We start from the raw sequence: 17931 nt of genomic DNA, 5'->3' as shown, positions 1-17931 counted from the left end.
CATAGCGGGTGAAGCAGAACTCAGCCAGGACCTGTTGGCAGTACTCCTGGGCCTCCTGGAGGGATGCCCACTCTGTCTGAAGCAGCTCCTCCTGGACACTGTCCCAGCATGTCCAGCATAGTGCAGAGCATCTCTGGAGTCCCTGAGAGTGAGCAGGCAGCTCCCAGGTGCTGGATGGTGGCCTCTCCCCTGGCAGATGGGATGTCTGTATGGAAAGCAAGCAGAGTGCCATTTCAGCTACTGCAACATAGCATGGGGTGAGGGTCCCCAGGGACTATCCTCACTCTCAGGTGCAGAGCCAGGCAGACTGACCCCAAGCCAGGTCTATATGGGGCCGGCACCCTGGCAAGAACTTCAGCCATCCTGGGGTCTACCTGTCCTCTCCCACTGTGTGTCCAGGCAGCCTGCAGTCCAAAGGGCACCCCCCCAGCACCATGAACCATGGCCTCCACAGGGCCCTTTCTGGAGGGATCCTCCCAGGAACAAGCATCACAGCTGGCCCACCCAGTGGCATCCAGTGTTTCACAACCCCAGGATCTCAGCCACCAGCTTCAGCAGGTATGGAGCTGTGGCCCTTCAGGCACATGGCCTTGGCGATGCCACCTCCTCCTCCCTTGCTCATAGCTGGGACCAACTCCATCCAGATAGGAGTGCTGGCAAGGGGGCAGGCTGTCCTGCCCCTGCTGGGAATTGGTCCCCTGCACAGTAGAGGAGTGGGGGTCAGGGGAAGGTGGTGGAGATGGGCTTGGGGTGCATGCAGGGCACAAGGAGGAGCAGCCCAGGGGAGTAGGGAGGGGAAGGGGGGTGGCTTCCAGTTCACCAAACCCTTTGCAAGACTTACCAGGCTGCAGGGACAGGTGGCAACCTCGGCCAGAAGACTGTGTTTCCTGCACCCTGGACTAGTCAGGGAGCCAGAACCGGACCTAGCCTCAGATGGTGGTAAGGCCTGGTGGCAAGGCCACCAGAGTATGGCCTCCACCAACATGCATGACACCCTGGCCCACTCCTCAGCCTCCTCCCTACTCCTGCTGGTGTCACACTGGAGCTGGGGGACCTGACACTCCAGTGTCACCTTGAGCCTGGCTGTGGCAGTGGGTCTGCCTCGGGAATGCATCCCCCCACATCATCACTCCCAGCATGGCTTGGCAGCAGTGCAGTTGTAGGCCTGGAGGAGGGCCCTACCACTGGTGACTCCAGTCATATCAGAGGTCTGGTCACTGTAGGCTCCATTCCTCTCCTAGTGGAAAAGGAGTAGCAGGGAGGGGCCATGGCTGTGGGGCCAGTGATTCAGACAAGCTCCTTATAGTGGACCATGGTGGATCACCCCATCCCAAGTGCAGATTGGTTTCATGCACTGCATGAAATTGCTGGTGCAATGCCTTGGCATGCCCCTGCTGAGCCATCTGTGCAGCAATTGCGCACTAAATGTGTTCATTTCAGTGTCCCTGGATGAACTGCTTCCCCAAATGGCCAGGAGGTCAGTCACCTCCTCAGGCCATCAGCTGGGTCCCAGGTGCCTGGCCTTGGCATACTTCTATGGCTGGTTCCCCCACCTGCCTCACCACAGCTACACAGTGGACTCTGATGCCTCCTACCACTCACCGATGCGTGCAGCTGTGGCTTGGGTGGCCCTCATGCCCAAGGGTCTGCTTGCCAGGGCTCTGCTTGGGTGGCCCTCAGGTCTTGGGTCTCCTTGGCTCAGGCCTCAGTGGTCAGACCTCTGGAGCAGTGGCAGGGCTGTCCCACATGCCCAGCTCTAAGGCAGCCCAGCTGGCCCTGGGTGCTTCTGTGGGGCCAAGACAGGTCCAGGGTGTTATGCAAGCTCAACAGGTTGCTGCAGGCTGCTGCACTTTACATTGCTGCAGCACACCATGCAGTGTGCTAGAGCAGTAGGGGCTCAAACAGAGCACTACAGACACCAGTAGGCCTGTGCGAAGTGGCTAGTATTCACTTCAGATTTGGATTCGGCCGATTCAGGGTACAGTGATTTGATTTGGTGATTCAAATCACTAACCCAATTTGGCTGAATCTAATTCAGAGATTCAGCCACCACCAAATCACTGAATCTCTGAATCAAACAGGCCCCATCCCCCACCTGCTCTCCTGGCCCCATCCATCGCTGCCCTATCTGGCGCCAGCGTCCCAGCACTTAAAAAAAAAAAAAAGCCCTGCACTCACTGGCTCCTGCCAGGTGGAGGGGCAAACCCTGCTGCCCCCCACTGCCCCATGCTGCATTGGGGGTGCTATGAGTCCCCATAGGCTCCGATGGCTGCTGCAGCAGCCACTGAGTGTGGGGCTTTTTTTTTTTAAAGTGCCGGGATGCTGGGGCCGGGCAGGGCAGCCATTGATGGGGTTGGGAGAACGGGCAGGGGTCAGGGGGTGCTCAGGGGGACTGGGGGACCAGGCAGGGGATGGGGCCTGGCAGGGGTCCCCCCATGGTCCCATCCCCACTCCTTCACCCCCCCTCCCTCCCCAACCCCTACTTACCAGCACAGGGTCTGGGTCCAGCTCCCTGCGGCAGTGAATGGGGACTTCCTGAATCTCCTCTGAATCTTTTCCAAATCGATTCAGAAGTTTCAGGTCGATTCAGACCTTTTTATTGGTCTCCCTGTTTGATTCAAATTCAGAGATTTGGCCACCAAATCGGACCAAATTGCCTCTGAATCAAATCAGCAACTGAAACTTTGCACAGCCCTACTGGCCAACAGCCAGAACATCCTGATGGAGGGCCAGGCCTCCATTTGGCTTAGAGCATGCTTTAAAAGCTGCATCACTTTTTTTGCACTTTTTTTTTCCCTACCAGGGAATCCCCATACCAAATTTAGATGCCACATTACAAATTAGCAGCACAGCACATGATTTAACATTCCAGGTATGCAGTTTATGGTGGCACAAAAAGGTTCACAGTGCCACAAACTGCATGTGCCTGAGTGTCTGGATACGACTATATGCTCCACAACAGATCAATGGGAAGGAAAGGAACTAATAAACTAACAAAGTAATTGTGTTTAAGTTTTTTAATGTTTATCCTTTTATATGTGGTAATGTTGGAGTGATGTTGTAGCCATGTCAGTCCAAGAAGTAAAAGGCAAGGATTTTTTGGGTGTTACTTTTTAGTAAATAAACCACAGAGTTGGAAAAGGTTTCAGGTCCAAAACCTATGCTATGCTGTAATGTTGTGATAGACATTCGTGGCTGAATGAAAATATAATAGGCTTGTTGGCTTATATATGAAACAGAACATTATTACTGGGGAATATTTACTGATGTAACAGTTATGTTGCTGTTGTCTATGCATTATCATCACTGTTGACCTTTTGAATTAGGCAGTCATATCAGATATCCTGTGTTAAACTGAGACTCGGGGAACATGAGTTTAGCCCCTGGCTCAGCCTTAGACTTCTATATGGTGCTGGATAAGTGCCTCAGTTTCCAAGCAGCAAGCATCAGATGAGATTTATTTGTTTGTTTGTTATTCTGTACCTTACCGGAGTTTGGTCTTAATGGTCTTTTAACTATTAATGGTAAAAAAAACAAACTAGAGGGATGAGGGTAACATCACTATCTAGCATGATCTCTGTGATCATTTCAATGCAGACTGTGACAGAAAAGGCACAAATATTGTTTGTGCAATTTAGAGACTACTTTTTGCTGTCTCTTATCTAGTCAATTCACTTAAGCTAAAGTTAAGCTCATTCAAACTGAAAATGTATGGTTGCTCTTTGTGTATTGAGAGGAACACAACAATTATCGCTAGTTAGATGTGTTTACATTCCTTCTGCTTAATATTTCTATAATTTCCTCTGGCATCATACACTAGTAATTTTTCTCCTCCTACTTCACACTTTTGATAAGCCTTCTGGTCCCACAGCAGATGCATTGTGAATCTTCTCCTTCTAAGTATCCTGCATATGTTTCATTAAAAGTGTTTGTTTCTTTGATCAGCTTGAAGTTCTAATGTGAAAAAAATAACTTTTTGGACTTCACTTGGCAACACATGGGCCTGAAATGAATAGCAGCATTTCAGTACATGCAGTCACAAAGGGTCTCAGTGTCAGTCATTTACTCTTTGCCAGTTTCTTTGCCTGTCCTTCCAACGATGGCTACAATTTGCACTGGCACCCAAAGATAGAAAACAGTCTTTTTTATTTGTTACACTGTGGAACTGAACATGAAAGAACATGGTGGGAGGTGCCAAATGGGAACAGAAGAAAATGGAATATATTTCACTAAGTGTTGCTTAGCAATAGGTAACACAGGAACGCTGACATTTTCCAGACAGGGGACATGATCCATTCCACATTCTCGCTAGCAAGTACACGTATTTTGATAGACAAAATAATACCATATCTATTACAGCTCTGTCAGTTGCATAGTACTGAAGGAGCCTGATCTAGGTCTCTTTGGTCACTACTTAATCAATGGAACAGTCACTGGGGAAAGAGCTGAGACAGTTTAGCAGAACTGCATAACTAATACAAAAGATCGTTTGCCGTGGCTACCTCCAAACAACTGCCATGCCAAGTACAGCTATCCAAAGTGGGTGTTGATTTCAGAGTTGTAGCAAACACCCTTTTCATATGGACATTTACCTCTCTAAGGCGGTATAGATATTAGGGTGTGCACCAAAGACACTCACTGCGATCTTTAATACATTTCAGCTGTTACCACACAACAAAATCAAGGAAGAGGAAGAATCTGGTCACCCACTCCAACATCTCTGAAACATGCATGTATGATTTAAGAGCCATATAGTATGACACATGCTGTTGTTAAATATTGTTTCTACTGCTACAGTTGACCCAATGGCAGCTAATGATTACAATACATGTAATTATGGGTCCACTCATTGTACCCTGTATTCTTAGCAAAGTCAATTTTCCTGCCTTTTCAGCAGCAATTTACTGCTATCTTTGGTATCAGTAAACGCTAGTCCAGGAGAGAAAAGGTTTCAGGCATTAGTCCCAGTGTGAACTCCAGACTTAAAAGCAGGAAATGCCACAATTTACACTGGTGAAGCTTACAACCATGTGGAACATATTCCCTGGATTTAGGTTGAAGTTGGTGCTACTCCCAAGTTCAGACAATACCATAGTACAGCAATTCCCAAATGTCTTTCCAGTCCCGGCCCTACTTCTAGTCACATAGCTTTGTGTGTCTTCATATACACAATTACTATTCTTTGTGGGTTCACCGTTAATAAAGGGGCAAGGAGAGGACAGTCTTTTTTTCATTCAAACTTTTCTATACTTCCATGCCTTCATTTATCCATCATATAGACAGAAATGTATGCATCTTTCTGAATACCCAGGTATTCTCCTTTAAGACTGTCTAGCCTTCTGTTGATATAACATAGAAGTGGTATATATTACAACAGAGGTATAAACAAAAAATAGCATTATGCCTATGAGTTCTTTCATTTCCCTTACCTGACAAGGACCCTCGTGCTGTTGTGGCTAATGCTTTTTGCCATTAGAAACCATAAGAGGAATAAAGGGTAAAGAGAGGAGAAAGGAACAATGGCCTTGTGATTGGAGGCCTGTGCTAATTCCCAGTTCTGACAGACCTCCTGTCTGATCTTGGACAAGTCACTACCCAACCTCAGTGAAGCCTAAGCAACACTTATGCTACTGTTAGGCCTCTAAGACAGTAAAGCGGATCCTGTTCCACCCCGTGCAGAAGGCAAAAATCTGCTACAGTATCTAGATACCTCATGTATCTCCATTATAGCTTGAAAAGATCCCGGGGTATCTAGACTTGACCTACAGTACGTAATCAGAAGCAAACCAGCATGGCCACCTAGGCTTCTAACTCTACTTACATTTTGCTGGAACCTAATTCTAGGAGGAAAATGCATAAACTATACATCCTTAAAGAAAAAACACAACTAGCAAATGTCTGATGCAGTAGCAGCACTTTTGTCCGATAGACTAGAGATTAAGGCAGTTGCCCAGCAAATAGCTTCTAAGCCTCCTCCGCTTCACACTACGAAGAATGGAAAATACATCTCCTACTTCCCAGGAGGGCATCCTAATTGCAATAACATGGGCTAGCTAGGTCTATTGAAGCTGGAGCACTGGGTATCCACAGGTAAAAAGTGAATAGAACCAGAAGTGGAGGAATTAAGAGGAACTGGTTCTATGACTCAATGACATGGATACTGCCACTATCCCAATGATCACATGAAAGTGGGGAGGGATTCCTCCTCCATCTTTATTTTACACTGAAATCAGTGCTGCTGTCTGGTAGTTAAATGCACTGGCTTAGGTGGTTATCTTCCTTCTGAACTGAATCCCAATAGGATGTCTGCCCTCTTAAATTGTCAGGACTGAGCTGGACCCATATATGGTAGAGTTGACTTTAGGTTGCCAGTCAGAGAACAAAGAGCTATGGGCAGAAAAAGATCCATCTCTGGATTTGCATAAGGCTTTCTATTGCCAGAATGGGTGAGTTCTGTGGGGCATAATGAGACATACCCCTGGAGTCACTCTAGGCTGTCCTCTGCAAGAACGGGAGAGCTGTGTGCTTCCCAGGTTGGAATGAGAACCTGCTCCTGAGGTTGATGCACACTATGACTGCGAGTGGAGGCTAAGTCACTGGACATATAGCAGGCAGAGTAGGAGACATCTAGCAGGGCTTAGGGGTCTTGTCCCCAAAATAGAGATCATTATGATAAGCATCCCTACTTCAGAGAGGTGTTGTAAGGATAACTATATTAAAGACTGAGAGTTACTTATACAGAATACTGATAAGACCATTAAAAACTACATTAACAGAATCTCCCCTCCCCCTGTTGATTGCTGTGACTTCTCTTTTGACAGATTTAATACCACCTTGCTCAGGTGGCATATGTATAAATCAGTTACCTGGTTACTAGCAGTAATAGTCATAATAAAAGTTCCTAGGCTGTATAATTGCTGCTTTGATTGTTAAAAATCAAGGTGATGGAGTGAGCACTACTTTCACTAATTTGCTTAAAAAGAACAACTAAGCCATACATTCTCAAGAAGGGAAGTGACTTCCACTATGTTAAAATTTTGGAAGGAAAAAAGGCTGGTGAAATTCTCACCTGTGGAATAACTTTCTAACTCTAAGAGTTCATAGATTTTATAGACATTAGGGCTGGAAGGGACCTCGTAAGATCACTGGGCCCAGGCCCTCACCCAAGGGGCAGGAAATCAGCTAGGGTCAAAGGATACCAGCAAGATAAACGTCCAAATGTTTCTTGAAAGAGTCCAGAGTAGGTGCTTGCAGCACCTCTAGGGGGAATTCATGCCAGACCTTGGGGCTCAGACAGTAAAGAAGTTTTTCCTTCTGTCCAGCCTAAAATGTCCTTATGACCAGCCTTATGTAAGGCTCTAGAAAAAAAAAAACACCTAGAGGGGTTGTGGAGTTTCTATCATGACACGTTTTTAAGAGTGGGTTAGATAAATGCTTGGATGAGATGGTTTAGATGGGAGATGGACTTGCCTTAAGCAGATGGTTGGACTAGATGACCTCTTGAGGTTTCCTTCCATCCCTATTTTTCTATAAAAGCCATGCAACAGAAACTGGGCAGGAACAAATGCTAAGGACTATAACTCCACCCTGGAGGACTTTGCACATTTCTAATAAAATTCCCCACTGCATTAATGGTATGGCATACATATTTTTACTGAATCACCCTTAATACAGCCACCATTCAGAAAATCCCTAAGCTGGTACTTCTATTGCTATTAGCAAATGCATTTTGTTACAGTTCATACAAAAGTGTAGATGTTAAAAATAACGTAAAACCCTACATGTCCTGGCACATATGATATTTTAACTTCCACTAACCAAAGAATATCCTTGGTTGTCTAATTTGCATTTTTTCTCTCTTTCTAATAGATTTTCTCCTTTGCATGACCAAACTTAGTCTATATTTTAAAAGCTGTAGCTATTGAAGTTGTAGTGCTTGGAGGTACTAGGAGGTTCATGCTTCCCATGTGTCTTAAAAGTGCTTATCCTTTTCCTGCCTTGCATTTATTCTGAAACCAACTATGAAAACAAATTAAAAATTTCTAACTCTCCTGATTAATTTTGCATGCCACATGCAACACTGTTGAACAGAAATGTATGGAAAAGGAGACACAACATATTTCACATGATTTTCTTTTTAACCCCTGGTGCAGCATGTCTGTAGGACATCAAGGAGCCTGGTTTTTATAACAAGGTCAGTGGGTTGGCATAATTAATGAACTACAACAAGATGCAAGTCTTCTGATTTTAGAAGGTGGTGTGGCATCCACTGGGTGCATCTGCATGTGCACTTTAATGCGCAGTAGCCTATTTTACTGCACATTAAAGCATCATGTAAAAAACTGTGCAATTACACTAATGAGCAGTAAAATAAACTACTTCACATTAAGCATCACTCTAAAAATGTGCACTTCCGGTGCTAAACTCCTGCAGCCTCCTGTACCTCGTGTATCAGTGTCTCCATGCTTCAAAATGGTGGTTGAACAAGCTTTAGTTCAAGCACCCCTCCTGCCATTTTGAAGTGCAAAGACACTGATACACTTATTTAGAGTAGCTCTCAGAGCTGCTCTAGTTAAAGCACCCCCCCCCACCCCTGGAGCATATGTAAAAGTGCCCAGAGGTACTAAATTTAATGCACATTAGGAAAGGTGCATTAATGCATGTGTAGACACACCCACTTGGAAGCAAACGAAGAAAGCCAGAGGGACTGGCTACACAGATAGTAAAACCAGTAGCTGTACTGGGACTGTGGGATAGGATGGGACACCCTCATCCACTTTAGAGCTATTTCTGTATGGTCTGTAGTTAAGTTACAGTGCTGGCTGCATGAGTATTTATTAGCACGTCTCTTGTTAGTTCCTGGAGAATGAATCTGCCCCGATGATGGGAAGGACTACTGCCTCATGTTCAGAATGACAGTGTTGGTCTTCCTTCCAGGGAAGAAAGCAAAAATGTTTTGCATAGCAACACCAGCGGTAGGAAGAGACCTGTATTTGATCTGCCAATAATAAATGGCCATGGTTCTGTTCCTTACTGAGTTTGTACCTGTGTCATTATTCCAGGCACTCAGCTTGGCTCTGCTAACCCACCAAGAAGCAGAGCATGAGGTCATGTTACAGAATTTTTAATGAATTGGATGGTTACGAATTGCACCAGACTCTCTCTCCTAGCAACTGTCCTGTTTTATCCATAAAGGAGAGACAGAAAAAGCGGTAAAAATGCTACTCAACTATGCAAACAACTTTTCCTGAGCTGGAGTGAGAGACTGGAAGAGAGAGAAGTCTTTTTTCCTACACTATTTTGGATGGAAACGTACATTCTAGTCTCTAGAGAGCTTCAGATGAATATGGTATTCTTCTTCACTCCTGTCCTAAATTGTGGTGTAAACTTGCATTGCAGTATCAAAAAGCTGTTCTGTTCCAGCCCCAAAGTGGCTGCCTTTGCCTGGGAGAGGTGGAAGAATGGAAGACAAGATAATACAAGCATATTTTTTTATGAGACCAGCCACATGCAGTTAGCTTGTCACTGGTCACATTATTATCAATGGACAGTGATCTGATAACGTGGAATTTGAAGGTGGATAAACAGTGGTTTGACACATTATTTTAGAAGGGAAATGTTGTAATAGCCATCTGTAAGGTGATGCCAGCACTGTAGAGAGTATCCTAAAGTTAAAATTCAGCCACATATTGTTAAAAGCAGTTAAGACAAATATTTTTAAAATCTTTCATACCCAAGATTAGACTGCAGCTAAAAGCAGCATTACTATAAGAGGGGCTTTTCTAGCATTAGGGTGAAAAAAGGATGCAAACATCTGTTGAGTGGTTTTCATGAGCCATGGAACCAAAAAGAATCGGTCAAGTGTGATGGGGGTGGGGGGGCAGAGCTTTATTACACAGCATTAGTCTATTAAGTTTTGCCAATTCATTATGGCTGGAGCCACTTTTTAGATCCAGCCTGGATGAAGAGAAACATGAGTGAGAACCAGAAGAAGAAATTAAGGAAACAAAATACAAGAGGTCCTGCAAACCAACTTCCAAGAGAAGTGGTGCTGGCTCCTACCCTGGGGGTCTTTAAGAGGAGGCTGGATGTACACCTTGCTGGGGTCGTTTGACCCCCGTACTCTTTCCCGCCATGGCAGGGGGTCGGACTAAATGATCTACTCAGGTCCCCTCCAACCCTAGAAACTATGAAACTATGAAACCCTGGGAAGGGAGGGAAAGACAAGCCTGAGGAGGAAGTTTGTTTCTGAGTTACCATTACAGGAAAGGACTGAGTTGGCCACCAGAGCTGAGTTTTTCAAAGCCACGTAAGGGACAGATTTTAATGTGAACTGGACATCCAGATCCACCAGGTAGTTGTGAAGATCTCTTTTTTATTGTTTACACTCAAGTCTGTGTGCATGGTTGAGGATGGTATCAGTGTATTATTCACATAAGCCGTCTTTCTACAAGGAAGCAGTAATTAGAGCATCCCAGAAGGCTGTGTGGCTGTTTTAAATTGATCAAATCTCACCTTCACTTCCAGATAACTAAAAAGTTAGTAAAAGAAGGCTCTGTCCTTGATAGTTCATCATCACGGCTTTCTGACAGCAGAGAACAGATGCTACTTGAAGTTCATGCTGTCATGGAAGTTGCTGAACAATTTGGGCGTGATAGATGTAGCACTCTAAACTGATTTCCATGCAGTAAACTGAGAACGTTGGATAAAAGGGGGAGGTCTTGTCTCTTCCCAGTCTTTCCACTAGACTCTGTGATGCGCAGTGGTAGCTGAATGTGATATTGGCTTATCTACACAGAGGTTGCATTTGGACCGACCTTGGTAGCAGTCATCCCCTTCTTACACAGCTGTCACAATAAGGAAAATTCAGATCAATGGCTTTCCATTTGTATTTACTGAAGCAGGTGAGGTCACAGCTGAGGAACTCCATGGGATTCATAATGGTGTTTTTCAGTGTAAAGAAAGACCTCCCCTCCTTCAGTTGACTTAGCTTCAGGCTCTACTTAAGCTCCCCACACACTTTCTTAATGGCTTAGACCAGGGCTTCCCAAACTGTGGTATGCACTGGGGGTATGCAAGACCGCTCTGGGGGTACACAGGAGAAATTGTGTAATGGCAAATATATTTTTCATTATAACAATAATTGGCATTTAAGGGGTTAAAGTATAAAACACATGCTGGTAGGAGTGCATGGGCAGCTGGTAAATCTGGAAGGGAGTATAGTCAGAAAAAGTTTGGGAACGTCTGGCTTAGACAAAAACAATTAAACACTCTAATGTATCCCCACAATCCTAGACCCTTATCACCCAGTCTCTGCAAACTGTTAATAATTATAACCTACATTTTTCCTAAAAATCTGGACAATATTGGAAAAACAGTTTTCAGTGACATGATCTGGTTTTAGTTTTGACTGAGAAGTCTACATTGCTAGTTTGCACAGTAAATATTGTACAAGTTTACATAACTTCCTTGTTATTCCTGTTAATTGGGTGTAGTTTAGTTCTGCCTTGAGGCCCCAAATTGCATCAGTGCCCATTTTCTGAGACCCTGTGAATTTGTATAGACATGGCTTCACTGGTCCTGGCCATCTCCTCAGTAACACAAAGCAATCCCACAGACTGTAACACAACTCACAATATGTGCGATTCATTTGTCTGAACCTCTGGAATACCAAGAAAGAACAAACCATATGTGACAGATGTGAGTCACTTCATTAATGCACTCCTGGAAAGTGCTTATACCATTCTGAGGGTAGTATAAGAATTTGAACACAACAGAACATTCAATCTTTTTACCTTATGCTATATATATAGCATTTGTAAGGTGACTTTTTTTGTGAAATAAATGTATTGTCAGGCCTGGCTTGTATTTCAAGGCAAGAGACTCATAATATGTGTAATTTTTTTTCTTCAAGCCCCTAAGATCCATAGCACCCTATAGTGCTCAAAAGCAAAATGCTGCCCTGCTGCCATTTCTGTCAGGGACGTGATGGTGTGCTAAAGTCCACTGTCATCCATACAACAACAAATATATCAGATGATAAAAAGAATGATAGAAAAACAGACTCGACATTCCTTTCCCTCCAATTTGCATAAATACCCCATTAAACCACCCATTTCTTTCCATTAAACCTTCTATAGTTTATTAAGGTATTTATTTGACTTCCCATTATCTTGGGAACTACTTCAGGCAAATGAAACATTTCACACACTGTTATCCAACCCTGGGAATTCACACATTTTAGATGTGCAATTTAAAGGGTTTTAAGATAAAAACTTTTAGTTGCCTATCTTTCTGAGTTTAGTATGTTTGCATATGGGAGATCCTTGGAAGGAAAGGCTCAGCTGACTTAAAATGTGCTCTTTCTATAGACAGGTGAGGAACCGGATACAAGAAATTCCAAACTCCCATTAGCCATTCAACTATATCTACAAGCGACATAAAACAAAAAATTCCTTCCTGTCTGTCGGGCAGTAATCACACTCAAGCCAAACTGACTGCTTTGCTCCAGCAGACGGTCCTCACAAATACAAAAGAAAAAGTAGAGAAAAGTCAAAATAAGTGCTATGGGTCAAGATAAAAAACACGTTGGTTTCAAATGTAGTCTTGTAGAAATTTGACCACATTATCTGAAAATTTGCTAGAGAGAAACAACATTCCCATCATGCAATACTGTGTTAACATTGGATGCACTTTTGCCTAATGTCCTTGTGATCAAAGAAACATTTTAATCTATTCAGAAACATCTCCCCTTTAAATTATCTTTTGATGATCCCAATACTGCGTTATTTTCATTTAAATCAACAGTGAAGTCATTAAACGTGTTTCAAACTGTCAGAAAATTCCCCCTTTTTATTTTATTCTATAATATTTTTAATAGAAAAAATTGACTCATGTTCTAGGATCTTGGTTTTTAAAAGCATTTTAATTTTGGTTTCCAATATAAAATAACAACATTTTGTGAATGTGTCAACAAAGTTTTTTGAAATTTGACAAATTCTTTTTTCTGACCATCTCTAACCTCTTCATTTAATTTTAATACACAAAAAACATTGCACTCTTATATTCTCTATCACATTAGGGCCCAATCCCACATAGCTCTTAACCATTTGCTTGGTTTCCAACATTAAAATAATCACATTGAAGCCAATGGGATTACTAATATGAATCATAATATCACACAAGATAAGGATGAAAAGATTTTGAGAGTTCATTTAGTACAACTCCCTCTTTCAAGGCAGGATAAACTCCACTTTAAGCCATCCCATTGTCTCACCTCCACATCTCCCCTTGACAATGTATGTAGTCCAGTGTGCAACTACCCTAACAGTTAGACATCTTTTTTCTAATGCCTAACCTGTCTCCCTTGTTTCAATTTGTGTTCACTTTTTATTTTCCTATCCATGGCAGACATTTTAGAAAATTGCTCTTCTCTGTGACATTTTGCATATTTTAACACCGCTTCAGTCTTTTGTTCTACTATGTGATTAAGTCCTTTACTATATTGCGCCCGAGTTTATACATATACATTTTTATTGCCTTAGATTTCTCTCTATCTCTTACATTTGACTTTATGCAGGTAAAAATATTTCCTTTTATTTAGACCATTTCCTCAAAGGATGGTTGATGCCAAACCAGTTAACATTGCAATGATACCCTACAATAGAAAAGAAAAAAGTAGAACTGTATAAGGTAAAGGTACGCTCATGTATTTTGTCACTTGACTTCTGGCTTAAATAGGATCTTTGTTGTCAGTAAGAGTTGTCTTGCCCCCAACTGTTCAGAAGTTTCATATGAAATTTTTCTGATGTCTTTCATGAAAAATGGTATTTTCTTCCCCATCACAGAAGATATTTTCCCCGGCAGGTATGCTGTCAAACATGTTGCATTCACAACATGACACAAAGTCTAAAAATCACAGAGAGACTAATTACTGGAGGAAAATTACACCAAAAGACCAATTTCCTCATGATGAAAATGACAGCCTGGTGCCCCACTTCCTGGCCTGATTGGGCAGTTCGCCTATGAAACATTGTTATATCACATTGCGTTATGTACAGTGGCAATGCAAAAAAGGCACTTTGGTGCAGTAAGTAACAACTGAGTAACCACGACGAGCTGTCAGCTAAATTATAAGTCTTATTTCCACTAGTTATGAATGTAATGTTAAGCAGGGAATATCAGTTTCCATATCCATGGATTAAGAAAGGCAAACAGCTTAATGACCAACTGGGGCATTAGAGAACTATATTAAATACATATTTATTTCACTATATTGTAATTGAGAGTTAGAGGGGAAAAGATCAGACAGGGCACAGCTAAGTTCCTTTCTATACAGTTTTCCCTTTGTCTCCTTGCCACGAACCTTGCCCAGTCTTCCCTTTGGCATTTCTACAGTACTTTGATACTGTAGAATAGTGCTGTGCAGCCAAGGTGGCTTATCATCTTACCCTCTTTTTTCTTGCTTATCAAGATCATCATGAAGCTGAATATCCTCCAACATGTGACTGGGTGTGTTTTTTCTTCCCTACTGATGTTCTGATATCCACACCCGACTAATGCAGGAACTCTCCAGATTCTTCCCAGTTTTTCTGTAGTCCTCTCTATTCTTCACCCTGCTCCAGTCTTCCCCTGCCCTTCTCTCCCCACTTCAACTTCCACTTCTTTAAATGCATTAATTTCCAATTAGTGCACATGGAGGGTCACCTTCAAGGTGGTGATTTATCACATTCCTGCTACTCCTGCAGCTCTCGCCCTGGAAGAGCATAATTTGTCCACATCCCCAGTCTAAGCAACATTGGAGATGCAGAAATCAGGAACCACGAGGAGTGTACTGAACCTGGCTCTGGAGTCCCTTATGCACAAGGCAGAAAATAATCATTTGGGAAAAGCATTTACTAGGGGTTTTTTTCCTGATCAAGAAAGTGAGAGAGACAGCACATTAAAGAAAAGAGCTGACAAGAAGGATATGAGTAGTTAGTCACTCAGAGGAAAGCCTGAAAGAAAGAAGTTTTTATTAAGGCATGTGAAATAATGAACAGTACAGAAACAGCAATTTGGATGCCCCTATTTATCCTTTCTTACAGAACAGCAAGGCGACATCTTCATTTCAAAGGACCATGCTAGGGATACCACAAAGGAGCGCAGCACACTCACTCCACACACCCTGCTTCCTGACAGGTTGTCATATATGCACGTCTTAGCATATGGAATATAGCTACCCTTAGTGGGACACTGGACAGGCACAACAGGCACAGCTGAGACGGAGAGCTTGCAGGCAAATACTCAGTCAGACTCAAAAAGGAATTAAATATTTCCATAGATAAGAACACCCACTGCTGCAAAAGATAGCACAAAATAGAGAGGTATAAACTTTCATGCTTCATCACAGAAGAAAGCCACTAATTACCTGCTTTTACAATGGTGTCGCTCAACTTACTTCTGATTTAGAACAGCATGAGCTCTGAAGGTGGCTCAAAACACTCATTTCTATAACTGCTAAATATGCAGCTACTTGATATATCCATATCCCTTGTCTGAGGACACAATATGAAACAGAGACCAGGAAATGCATATGTTTGTTATTACATGCACATCATAAATCATGAATCTAGTAGAAAATAATGGAGCAATGCAGTGGTTCGCAGCAATGTTTTTTTCTACGTTGTAACACAGCAGAAAAAAATATATATGTATACACATACACATACACATACATACATACACACACGCACACATATTCAGGAAACTACTTATCTAACCATGAAAAGAGAGAATGGTCCCTACAGTTGTCTGCACCCCCTGCCCAGGTTTTGCAGGCTTAGATTTAGATTGCACACAACATTACAGCACTGCTACCAACTGCTATTCTGATTTCGGCATCTAATGCAAATAAAACTGGTGCTTGTCACTCGTTTTACAAACTCAGACTCTGCAGGCCAGTAGAAACTAATAAACATGATGATGAGTGACAAGAGCTGAGTGAATAATTAGCTAATAATCACTTATTTGACATATTTTACATCTCTTTTCTGTTCATTAGCTGTCTTTGAACTGAGTTTTTGAAATCATTATTCAACATTGTTTGCTCAATAACTTCTGTAGGTAATCCTTAATCAGGACTTCACTTGTCAGCAGGTCATTACTAATATTTGTTTTGCAAAGTCAGCTTTGTACTGGTTAACTTTAATGGGAAGTATAAGTGAAATGGTGCATTTGTGTTCCTTGATCAAAAGACATGATAAATCTTAGAATCAGGTTTCCAGTGCACATATTCACATTTTCAAGTTTCAAATGTACTTTCTACAAATGTTTTCCAGGATTTGCTTATAATTCACTGCTTCTGCCAGCAAACATTTGCTGTATTATTTGTGAGAAATGTGCATATGAAGTAATACAGAATTGTCAGTTGGAATTCACAGAAACATTTTTACAGAATTCGATGTCCTAAGTGGATTTTTCATTCATATCAACAATTCACCAGCTTCTGTGACAAAAAGCAGTACTGTGAATATAAAAATGAACAGAGTCAAATTCCTGACTGTTCGAAACACTTTTTAACTGAAAATAAAATAACATTCCCTTTTGCAACATCTTTGATATTTTGCTCCTTTCTAGCTCCTGCTACCCATCATATTATTCTTATCATAAAATATCAGTTGCTTTAATTCTTACTATAAAAATGAGTATTTAAATTAAATTGATATTACCATTTCAAATATAGCCACATATATTTTAGCTGTGAGGGCTTTATAAATAATTTAGATTAAAATGCATTATGTTTAAAAAGTAATTTAAAGGAAAGCTGAAATCTAAGTAAAAATGGCTAGCTAGTTGAGGTATAAATACATACAGGATATCATTTATATCTATATGCCTCTAATTCTGTCAGACAATAGTTGTCTGTGTACTTCATAGAAAGGTCAATTATGTATAGAAAAAATAAAATGGTGTAGCACATTGTTTCCTATTCATCTGAGAAGCTGTTTAATTCCATCGTTAGACTTATTTTACCATTCTTTCTAAAAGTGACCAGCAAAAGAAAAAATACAATTGGGTTCTTTGGAGTTTCTTTATTATGTATACAGGCAAAATATTTTCACAGAAATATAGTCAATCTTTTTTCTGTACTTTTAGTCAGTTGGACAAAAATGGCAAAAATCATAAAATATAGAAATTCAGAAAATGTGAAGTCTCTTGAACTTTTATTTGTGTGTTTCATTGATGTGCAGAGTGTAGGGAAGTGATTTGTGTGTTTGTTTATTAATTAAAATGGCAAATCTTAGGTCACCCACTTTTCCTAAATGAATGATTTGAAAAACCAGATCCTGTTCTGTAAACACATACTCATATGCTTAACTCTGAATATGTGTGTATAGTCAGGAGAATTGTTCATGTACTCAGACATGAGAATAGGATACAGATGGGCACAGCCCTAGCAGTGAAACTTAACGGTCCTATTTTCTAAGATAAAGAAACAGGTAGAACAAAACTATTTTAAAATATATCAGTATTTTTTTCTGGATCAGACTGAAGGCCATGTTTTTTCCTTTGCATGTGAATTTTAATAAGTGATCTCTGAAATAATATCATGTATTAGCGCTGTGCAAAGCTTTGGGGGCTGATTCAATTCTGAGGAGATTCAGCCCGATTCAATAGTCGAATCTCCGAATCCAGGTTGAATCAGGGGACCAATTAAAAGGTCCAAATCGATTTGAAGCTCTCCAAATTGATTCAGAAAAGATTCGGAGAGTTAGGGTGATTTGGGCAGCCCCCGCTGGCTGCAGCAGGGAGCTGGACTCAGACTCCATGCCAGTAAGTAGGGGGTCGGGGAGGAAAGATTGGAGGAGGAGGAGGGAGGGAACCATGGGGGGATCCCTGTCAGGCCCCATCCCCTGCTTTCTCCCCCAACCCCCCTGAGCACCCCCTGAC

This window comes from Gavialis gangeticus, unplaced genomic scaffold (assembly GCF_001723915.1).
Source record: "Gavialis gangeticus isolate Ggan-Ray unplaced genomic scaffold, GavGan_comp1, whole genome shotgun sequence".
In the NCBI taxonomy this organism is placed as follows: domain Eukaryota; kingdom Metazoa; phylum Chordata; order Crocodylia; family Gavialidae; genus Gavialis; species Gavialis gangeticus.
Note: the sequence above shows the minus strand (reverse complement) of the source record.